Source organism: Leiobunum rupestre, chromosome 4, assembly GCF_980474605.1.
Source record: "Leiobunum rupestre chromosome 4, qqLeiRupe1.1.hap1, whole genome shotgun sequence".
Taxonomy (NCBI): domain Eukaryota; kingdom Metazoa; phylum Arthropoda; class Arachnida; order Opiliones; family Sclerosomatidae; genus Leiobunum; species Leiobunum rupestre.
In genome coordinates, this window is record NC_143387.1 from 21308593 (window position 1) to 21319963 (window position 11371).

An 11371-nucleotide genomic window follows, 5' to 3' on the forward strand; every position below is an offset into this window, starting at 1 on the left:
AGGCCCACTTTTGAGTTATTATGCTACAAAGATTAATATGTAAGGGGTTCAAATGCGAAAATCTCTATAATCCAATCGTTTTGGTTTTTAATCTACTTTCCAGTACAATTTGTACGCTATAGACTTTGACAAAATGTGAGTGCCACGATTACCGCTCATTTTGATTTTGGAAAACAACCACAATAGTCATAAGTTGTACAAAAAGGCGGCTTCCTCATTTTAAGGTTGAACAAAGTCTATTATTGAATGTCCTCCCTATTTGAAGTCTGCGTTGGAATTCCTGGAGGCTCTCTATATACTGGTATCAGGCGATTAAGGGGTACAGCGAAGGGGATATCCTCTCTCAGGTATTACCGTCATGCATACACTTTGTTTGTCGTTTCAAGGAGTGTTTCCACGGTGAACTATTACACCAGGAGTACAAATTGAGTTGGATACAAACACTCAATGGGCGGATGAACCACGGTCGTATTGGGGGAAACGCCACCGAGGCAGATAAGGTAGCTCGAGTGTTACGGCAATGTCACCACTTAAGGGGTAATGTAATCACCACCCTGAAAGAGTTGTCACAGGAGGCCAAGATTATTCAATCTGACGTTCTTGCGCAAGCCATTTATAACCCCCCACCTAACACTTCAGAATCTCTATAGCCAACTCTGGCTTAAAATAGAACTTCAGAACAGTTTGGGCCAGCGCTCTCTGTTACTGGTAGTGTGGTGAGTTAGACAGCCACTGTATCTCTGGGTGCGTTGGGTGCTATGGGAATAGGCCTAACGGATCAGGATATTGGCATTATCGGATTCAGAGACAGTCTGCTAATTGGTTGAGCGTTGCAGTCACTCCTCAACCAACTCAGCAAACTTTTCATCAGAATCCTGTAGGAAAATCTAGGCAGGTCCATCAGAATTTGGTTTGTTATGTCGGAAGCCTGTATATATCAAACGACACTGTCCCGAGCCGGGAAACGGGGCAGGCAGGCCTTCTACTTAAATGGATGTACATCCATGAAAAGAAGTGAGCATCGGCAATATTCTGACGTTTGAAAAGCCAGTAACAAGGGAGGAATTCCGAATACTCCCTTGGTAAAACGTTTGCTGTCGGAACATTTGGCGGGAAAAGTCCCTCATTGTTACGGTTCCAAGCTTTGGAACATTAGTTTCTAGGCTTGTTACACTCTGGTTCCTCCGTCTCTCTCTTGGGTGATAATTTTATCCCCATTTTTGAGAAAATAAAGGGAGGGAAATGAGCGAAAACCGTTAGATTTGGCCGTATCATGTGTCGTGTCGCAGGCAGTATGAGACTTTCCATAAAGTGGGCCAACGGCATTCGCCGGCAGCGTTTTCTTGTAGTTCAACGTCTGATCCCAGTGGCGCCGCCAGCAATAGGCACGAGTAGGCACGTGCCTACGTGGAAAACTAGAGGGGGCCCCAAACGTATTAAAAAAAGGGGGCCCTATTTTTTCATATCAATTAATGCACATATTTTATGGGTTTATATTTACTCCATTTAAAAAGGATAATACCCATTTATAATACCAGGGGGTAAGCGCGTAAGCAAAAACGCAAGGGGTGCCTTACGCGGCCGTCACTTCTCCTCCCGCTGAGGGGGAGTTACGCGCGTGGCTAGACGAAACACGAAATCGCACAGGTGCGACAGAGAGAAAAATAATCAAACAACAAGCTATCTGGTGAGTAGATTTAAGGCTTGTATATAGTTCTCTTCGCTATTTTTTGACGACTATTTTAAAATGACCGTCAGTGGCAGAGATGTAGACATGTAGTGTATTATTTCAAAACAAAAAGGTGACTCACTTACTCGTTTTTGTTAACAGTCTGTTTTTAGGTTTGTAGAGCCTATTTCAAAAATGCTTTACCATTTTCAGATATCTTCATTTTCAAGTCTGTTTTCGTACGATAAAGCAGCAATTTAGAACTCGCGATCATAGTTGTAAAATAGTGTAGGATTAAATTAATTTTGAGACCTCTATTGAGACAACCTAGTTTAAAATGAGTTTGAGAAAAATCTCGTCTGGTTTCCAAAAAAGGAGAAAACGCAAAATGGAAGACACTCTAATTAAGAGCCAGTCTGGATCTATTAAACGATATTTTGAGTCCACTATAATGACTAGCGATGCCGTTCAATCTCGTGATTGTTTCGAATGGGTAGGTAATAAGCTCTGAAATAGTTTTTTCCTGCTTCGTGGGTGCGTTTTTACAGCAGCCTACTTCCAGGGGGTAGTAGGTCAAACTTTGAAGCCCTCTAGCGCTCTTTAAACTCGTCGCAGAGAAACGCGACAAAAACCTGCATACTTCTCAGCTCATCCCCTACAACCACCAGAAATTTCTGTACTGACTATTGAATCACCCTGTATATAAGTTGACAAAGTAACTTTGTTAGTTATAGTAGTAGTATAGTTTCAGATGGTTATTCATACAAGCGAACACACATGTTTTAAATTCGAAAATAACTAGCTAATGTTTAATGTTTATAATAGTTATTTTTATCTCTTTATATAATAATGCATACATATTTTCACACATAGTAGGCGTTATTTACATTTTGGAAAGCATTTCAATTTTTAATGGGCCTTGGCTGTATCACTCGGCGATTTCCAAAGACTAAGAGGAATTCGCGGAGAGTTATTAGTCTTTAGTCACATAATAATTTACAATGTCGAAACAGACCATTATTAAAAAATGCATTAGGTAAATAGGTAGTGGCATACTTATGTTTATTATGTTACTTATGGTTAAAGTAGATATATTAAAAATTAGTGGGCAAGAGGGGGCCCAAAATTGAAGTGCCTACAGGGGAAAAAATCCTGGCGGCGCCACTGTCTGATCCCCTCTTATATTGGGTAGAAATTTTATTCGGGTGGATAGAATAGACCTAATAATGAGCGAGGGAGGGTGGTCAATCTCCCCCTACCCCAGCGCGTCGTCCCCTTCGAATCGAAAGAGGAAGGTGAAAGGGTAAATTATTGTCAAGTGGGACCTTCTCAGCGTTGGAGACGTTTGTTTCGAAGTCTACGTGCAAAGATGGGGAGAGAGAAATTGTGTTGCAAACCATCTTGGCATTCTAAGAAGTGTTTACGACCGGACGAAACTTTTATCATCGAACAAGCGATATAGAAACCGGCTATGAGAAGCCGATTTTCATTTACCCCCCTCCCGCTAGTACGAAAAGAGATGAGATATTGACAAGACGTTTAATGAGTGGTTGGATCTAGATTTTAAAGAACCCAGTGTCTCGCCTATTGTACTAGTAAGCAAGCCCCATGGTATCAAACGGCTTTGCATAAACGTAAAGGGTATCAACGTGGTAACGGAGTCTGACTGTTACCCCATGGATTCAATCCCAAATATTTTGGCGTATTTGGGAAGCGCGAAGTATTTCACCACGTTTGACACTCGAAAGGCTTTTATCAAGTCAACGTTAGGAAGTGTGACAGGCCGAAGACCGCCTTCGTCTGTCATCGGGGGCTTTTTCAATTCAAAAAGATGCCTTTTGGAATGAAAAACGCATCGAGCACGTTCGTGCGACTGGTGGATACCGTTTTAGCTCCTTACAAATGGAAGTTTTGTCTTGGGATTTTACGACGATTTCGTCGTATATAACGATCGAGTCGTTTGAAGATCATTTGAGTCACATTCAAAAGGTTCAAGAGCGTATAGCCGAAGCGGGATGAACAGTTAACCTGGACTATAGGTGCAACTCTACGCTGACGAGGTGTCGCTTCTGGCCTATAAGGTCTGATCGAGGTACTGCAACCAAATCCTGATAAATTAAGGGCTATAGAGGAATTCGCTCAGCCCAAGAATGTAATGGAGTTGCAGCGATTCCTCAGAATGGTCGGGTAATATCGGCAGTTCATCCCGAATATGGCGGTAGCTGCCAGATCGTTGTAAAACTTGTTGAAAATAGATGCAAAATGGCATTTGGGACACACACATACGAATACTATGCGGGATTTAAGTAAGCAGATTAAAAACACGGCGTATGTGTGGCTCTTGTACTTAAATAGAAATTTTATCATTAAATTTGATTCGAGTTTAAAGGTCTTGCTGTGGAAGACGCCCTCAAGAAATTCCGAATGTAAGTCGAGGGTACGGTATGTTCCCATTTATCCCAATTTTATCTTCTCCCAAAGTTATCAGTTCTCCCAAAAACATTTGTCCCAATTCCATTTCTCCGAACCGGAGTTCATTTAACCCAAAAATATGTATTCCCATTTTTCCCAACGATCAAGTTTCCCAAAAAAATTGATTCCCATTTCTCCCAACGATCAATATTCCCAAAAATATGGATTCCCCTTTTTCCCAATCATTATTTTCCAAATATATTGTTATTTACTTGGCGTTAGGTTAGGTTAGGTTAGGTTAGGTAAGGTTAGGTTAGTAGGCATATCCTAATTGTAGTAATATAAAGAATTACTTGGACTTATTTCGTGTAATATATATTTTTATGGTAGGTTCATAATAAAGTTCGTTCAAGAGATAATTACTTGCATATTAAAATAAAACTTAGATCGATGTTTATACCAAGTGTAATTTTGGGACAAATGGGATTTGGGATTGGGATTTGGGATAACTATTTTGGGACAAATGGGATTTGGGATAAGTATTTTGGGACATGGGATTGGGACAAATAGGATTGGGAGAAATGGGATTGGGAGAAATGGGATTGGGATAAATGGGAATTGGGAGAAATGGGATTGGGAGAAATTAGAATTGGGATAACTATTTTGGGCGAAATGGGGGTAAACCCCGTGTACTGTCTTTGTTATCGAAACCGATCACCCAGCGTTGACATGGCTACGACACCTTAAGGAGCCAGTGGGCAGACTTGCTCGCTGGGAATTGGAGCTGCAGCCGTATGATTTCGAGGAAATTAGACGTTGTAGCGGATGCTTTATCCAGGGCCCCTCTCGATTCCGAGAATGGTCAGGGAGAGGTGACGGTGACGTTGGCGGTTTCTAAGGAAAATTCTACCAAGGAGTGGGGGCTAGCTTTTGACAGGAGAGCCATCATAAGTTCGCAAGTTACCGATCTAGGGTTAGCGAGGATTTTCGCTAAGTTAGAGTGGGTTAGAAGCTCTGTAAGTGAAAATACGGCGTTGGAGGCCAAGGTAATACTAGAAATGGGGTAGCGGAGTGGTTAGCACTTCCGCCTCGCAGCAAGAGGAGCCGGGTTTGATCCCAACTTTTGGCACTGGGTGAAAACTCGGAACAACTCCTTCTGCGTTTAGTTTGTAAGAAAATTTCAAAAAGCTGCACTAATGTGTTAGTTTTAGAATAACAGCGCTCAATAAATAAAAACAAATGATTTGATTTTTTTTCACATTAAGGTGTAAGAGTTATTCTATTTTCTATTTAATTTATAATTTTATAAATAATCTAGCATTACAAATTCTCCCCACTGGTTTAAGGAGTTTTCCCTCGAGCTCTTCAGTTTCCCCTTCCATAAAAACTTGTTGTGGTTAACGATAATAGTTAGTGTAGGAAGCTGTGGCTCGTGTGGCATGAAGGGCTGGCCACCACCCTCCTACACATTGTAACCCGGCCACCTGAATGAATGGCTTTAAAAGTCGCTCGATGAATTAGCCTAGCTGATCGGTATAATGGACAAAGTTGGCTTAACACCGTGGGACGAAGAGAATAAAGACATGTTTGAAAATGCTTCGAAAGTGGTGGTACCTAAGAGACTTAGCGTATCATTTATTTATCAAGTATTAACAGTTAACCCCCGGGCTACTTTCTAGCGTACCCAATGTAAGGCCTTTTGAATTGGTAACTGATTTAATGGGTCCCTACACTCAAGGCGCGAAGGAAAATCAGTACCTACTCGTCATACAGTGTAGTACATCATTTTACAAAGTGGGCTGAACTGAGTCCGCTTACGAAAATGACTACGGATAAAATAAGGGAGAGAATGTGGAAAAATTTCCCAAGACAGGTGATAACTGATAATGCATCCGTATTTGTTAATAAAAATTTCAAGAGCTACTGTTCGGAATTTGCTATACGCCCTAAGACGAAGGCCCCTTATCACGCTCAGGCAACTCTCACTGAGCGGAAACTATTAAGCCAATGATAATATCTTATGTCGAACGACATAAGGATTGGGACGCTCGTCTCCTTGAATTAGGCTTTGGTTTGCGTTCAGGTGAGAGCAAAGCGACAGGAGGACGAGATGGCGTAGATGAGTTGGTTGTGGTGAAGACACCTCTAAGCATCACTAAAATCTGCGTTCTGAGGTAAACGCCTAGTTACACTTTTTAGGGGGGGGTCTTGCACCCGATGCCTTATTTTTGGATGTAGGTGTGTAAATCCTGTATTTGCAATCTCAAATGTAGGCTTTGTTACTAACCACCTTTCCCGTTATCTCGTTGTTTTGGGTCAATTCTGCACGGGAATTTTGCCCGCATTAAAGATTTTTAAAATATATCCATGTTCCATCTCTTTTTTCTAAATTACTCTATATGCGTTTTTACCATGGACCAAAATAGATTGCACTCTTGGTTTTGGGTTCATGTTAACATTTTTTTTATCTTTTGAGAGAGACGTTTTAAGATGTATCGGTGAAGCTAGAGTGCGATATCAAGTAATCACTAGCTTATTTTATAAATGCAATCGCTGGTGGCTTTCAAAAAAAGTGTGTCCTCCAGTATTTTATGCAAAAATATATTGCAAGGATTTGTTTATGAAAACCATGATTTTTATTTTTTGTAAGAGATTCCTGATCACACGAAATCAAGATCAACAGGTATATTAAGACGACTTAATATTCAGGCAGATAATAAGATTAAAATGCTCAAGAGGCTTCTCAAAAACTGTCAATGAGAAAGAACCAAATGGATTCCATGAAAGAATTGATGGAGCTATTAAAACAAAATAGCTCACTTGACACAGAAGCATATGATGCAATTGATTCCATATTGTATCCCGTTTCCATTACTTTATTTAAACAACTAAAAATGAATAGCCCTAAAATTAATAATTTTCCATATCCCGAAACAAAAAATCAATTTTTTATGTTGATGAATTTTATCTCACCAAAAGCATACTGATTTTTGAGAAAACACTTTCTATTCCCACACCCGTAAACCACCAGAAAATGGTCAGCTGCACTAAATGCAGAACCATTAGTATCGTGATTAGTATGCAATAGGGAATATTCCAATATTGAGAATTAGAAGAGTTTTACATATTCATGTTTGTTGTTTGTTTAGTTGGTTTACTCACATTCGTTAATGCTATTTACAAGTTGCTTGCTTTGTTTTTGTTGCTTATGCCCACTATTATAGGGAACAACGGAATTTTGGCCGGTAGGGTATAACTCTTACACGATTGCGTATAAATTGTTTATCCCAATTTCCTTTTGTTTATTATATCTAATTGTATGAGTTATTGTAGCCGTTTCTATAAGGAATTGGTAGAGGCCCAAAAACGCAGTCGCGGGGAGCGTTACGAAAGGCGGAATCTCCTCTTAAATAACAGTATGCCTTTAGCATGAAGCCCCGTAGGAACCCCTCGTAGGAGTCGCAGTTTGTCGCCAGTTAACGGAGCTTTAACCGGTAACCAGCCACTGGTTATACCTATAACAACGGCACCCATTGCCGTACCTAACCCCAGTATGTCGAGTGCAGACTCAATTGCCGTATCTTCAATTGGAGGGTTCCCAATTGCGGTTAATAACCCCTCCTTTAGTTTACCATTAACCCCACAACCTCAAGTCATCCAGTCTCATACGGCAGGGGCGAGTATAAGCTATGCAGGTATCAGTGGGGTTGCAGCCACTGTAGTCCCAAGCGTGTTAGATCAGATTTTACTGCAATTAAATCAGTTGGCTAGTGAAAATAAGCTACTTCGCCAAGAAATGGCGCAGATTAAAAAACAATACACCCCAGCTAATAGCGTTCCCTCTGGTACGCCTTCGCCCAGCACGGCCTCCATATCAAATCCCCTGCCGATAGTGAACTCCACAGGGCAAGGCAATTCTTTTGTACATAATACCTCTTTTCACTCTCCTCACTCTCCTGCGCCGGTCGTGCCCTCGTTCGGCGGCATAATTGCAACCCAGACGCAGACAAATTCCGCGAGTGGTTATACACCCCAAATGTTTGGTACCCCGTTCTTCCCGTATAGTGCTCCGATGACCACACCAACATTTGCTGGTAACCCCGTAGATGCCGGCCCAAAGAACTTTTTGCGCCGCGCAAAACAAGTGTGCGTAACTAATAGTATCCCCGAAGATGTGTTCGTACAAAAGTTTATCCCCTCTATACTGACGGGCCCTGCCTTAAATTGGTTTTACGCAGAGCCCCCTTTTACGTCATGGCCTGCTTTTGAGACTAGAATTAAGCACGCTTTCGAGCGTTCGGGAAATGACGAACACATTAAAGATAAGATTGCTGAAAGGATGCAAAAAGCCCAGGAGACTGTTTGCGAATTTGCCACGCAAATGCAAAAGTTTTTCGTACAGCTCAATGACCCATTGTCTGGAAGGGAACAAGCGCGGTTAGTTTATAGGAATTTAAGGAGCGATATTAAGGTGGTGTGGTTCTTTTCTTACCGGTACACCGGGCTATAAATTCTGACAACATGGCTACGCCATTGGCCATAGCCAATCATGCAGTGCTTGACGGAGGTTTGCTCGGAAAGGACGGAAGTGGTGGTGGAGGTCAAGAACTCTCCAGACATAACCCCTTGACAATCCCAAGTCATTGCTAGCGGTCCTGACGTTTTCTCGAGGGTAAGCAACAAAGTACACTTGAAGGATATTTTCAAGTTGACGTGATGGTGGCCCGGTCCTCGGAACCTCGGATTGACATTACCATAAATTTGAAAATCACAAACTACGCCGGAGGACAGTGTGGTGATTAGGTATACTATAATAATATCGCCTTCTGGACTATTGGCTAACTCTAGAAGCATTACGATTGTCTTCACCAAGAAATAACTCTAGCGTAAACGCGCGCTGTTCCAAAGAATAACGAGGTACACTCAACTTAAATAAATTACTTGTCAGAATGACTTTAAAATAGAAGTCGTGACTTTAAATACTAAATGAAAAAAAAATTACGAAGCTAAGTTATTCGCCAAAAATTATGTTTTGTTGTATCTATTAAGTCTTAAATGTCCAATTGTTTGATTGAATAAAAAACTTATTCCTTCGTGCTTTGAATAAAGTTTTGCTTATAACTTAATTAAGAAATGGCTCTGTTGAATCAAACAATTGTTTGCTACAAATTTTAGACAAGACTATGTTGACTTAATATTAAACTGTATTTTTAGAAAAAAAAAATTGTCTAAAGTAAATTTTTAAAAAGCATTACAACGTTTAATATTTGATCTGATATCTTAGATAAAAAGAAAATGATTAATTCGGAAAGGTATGATTAATTATTATTATTTTTATTCAAAAAACAGTGAACATTTTGATAAAGTGGCGGTTGTCAGACAAAATAACGGATAACCTAGAATGGCTGTTAGCATTAGAAGAAACATGCATTTCAAATATTTTTAAGTTGTAACTCGACCTGTCATAGAAAATAAAATTGCCTATTTTCACGGAACCAACTTTATTTCTAAGTATCAAAGCATGATCTACAAAGTTATCTTCGAACCCTTTTGTCTTTCGGCTACCGGTGGAAAAATAAACTATCCAAACCACGAAATATTTTCCTAGTTAAATTAAATAATTCCTTTACCATTAAACAAACACTGACAATATCAAAATTCTATTTCAAGTAGTATTTCAGAAAAATGCCTGATATTTGCGTGTCTTTCTTAAATGGTACGATTTTTAGCTTTAAACTAAAAGAATTACAATTTCCTAACCTTTACTTACAGGTGGACCACAGCCTTGAATTTCTTAGTCTCCACATCACACCGTCACCTTTAAGGCAGTGGAAATTTTCTGTGTAATTATGAATGTATTTATTTCTATTTGGGGATAATATGTTGAAACGATTGAAGCTGACGACGGTGACGGTTTTCCTTCCCCCTCTTGTTGCTGGGATAAATTCGATCATGATGGCCACGGACTGTCTCAACATAGTCGAGCTATTCTGAAAATCATGATGGCAACCCTATTTCTGAAGTGATTCTGTGAGATCATAATTCCCCATTATTACGTTGCTGATAGCAAAGATAATATAGAACTCCGGACCCTAGATTCGAATTCTGAGAGCTTTCTGTTTGACGGTTTTGTAACGAAGCGTTTACCCACTTCCAGCAAGTGACCTCCGAAAAATCGACCTCAGTGCGTTATCAAAAATGGCCGTGGTCTCATTTATAGTTGGTTACCATGGTAACTATTGAGCTAATATTTTCGGAGTTCCGGCAGGAAGTGCGTAAACGCTATTCACTACTCGCGAGGCAGTTATTTCGAATCTAGGATACGAGGTTTATATTATCTTTGTTAAGAGTAAGAAATTTTTAAATTTAAAGAAAGTTCCTGGAAATCAAAATGATAATATTAAGCATTTAACCATTAGACAGGTTAATCAAAGCGCTCTAGGCATTTGAACGACAACGTCGAAATAACCTAAACCTTTGCAATGCAAAATTTCATTTAAAACAGTTCGATTGTTAACGAAATCGACTACGGTTCTAATAGAAATTTTAATACATTTTATGCGTTTAACTAAACTAGGGTACACGACAAAAAGAAAAACGGGTTTAAGCAATACTAAAAAGAGCTTTGTTAAGAGCCGTGAGCCTTGTCTAAAGACCAAGGTTTTCTCCTAAAAATAAATTTGACAGTTATAAAAAATTATCATCGAACTGTGTTTCAGAGTTTATACGCAGTCAAGCTTTAGTTCAGTTAACAGCCCTCTAGTGTCCAAATATGCCCGAAGCGAAATATACTACTACAAGGACGATAATATACTACTCACAATGTCAGTTGATTTGCGAGTAGAACTTGGAGCCGGGCGAGAGTGTCAGTGTCGAAAATAGGTTCAAAAATTTAGCTTAAGAAAGTGTCATACTTTCTGTTATTATGTTACTTAGGTCGTACCTATTTTGAATTAATTATACAAAGCTTAGATGCATTTCAATCTGAAACCGATACATGTAAGCTATACTTTTTTACTATAATTAAATACCATTTAAATTTGGTAAATTCTAAAAGCACTTTCTTATTAAAATAAAAAGTAAAAAAACAAGGTTTTAATAGCGCTTTTAGTATTAACCAAATTTTTATATATATTCTGCTAGAAAAATAACAAGCTTATCATAACTCCCCCTCGATTTTTTTACTGTAAAATTGTAATATTAATTATTTTATTTAAACGCTCTAAATATTAAACCCGACAAAATATGGTGACGCCTTCCAGTTTTAAAATGTTTGCTTAACCTCTCTAT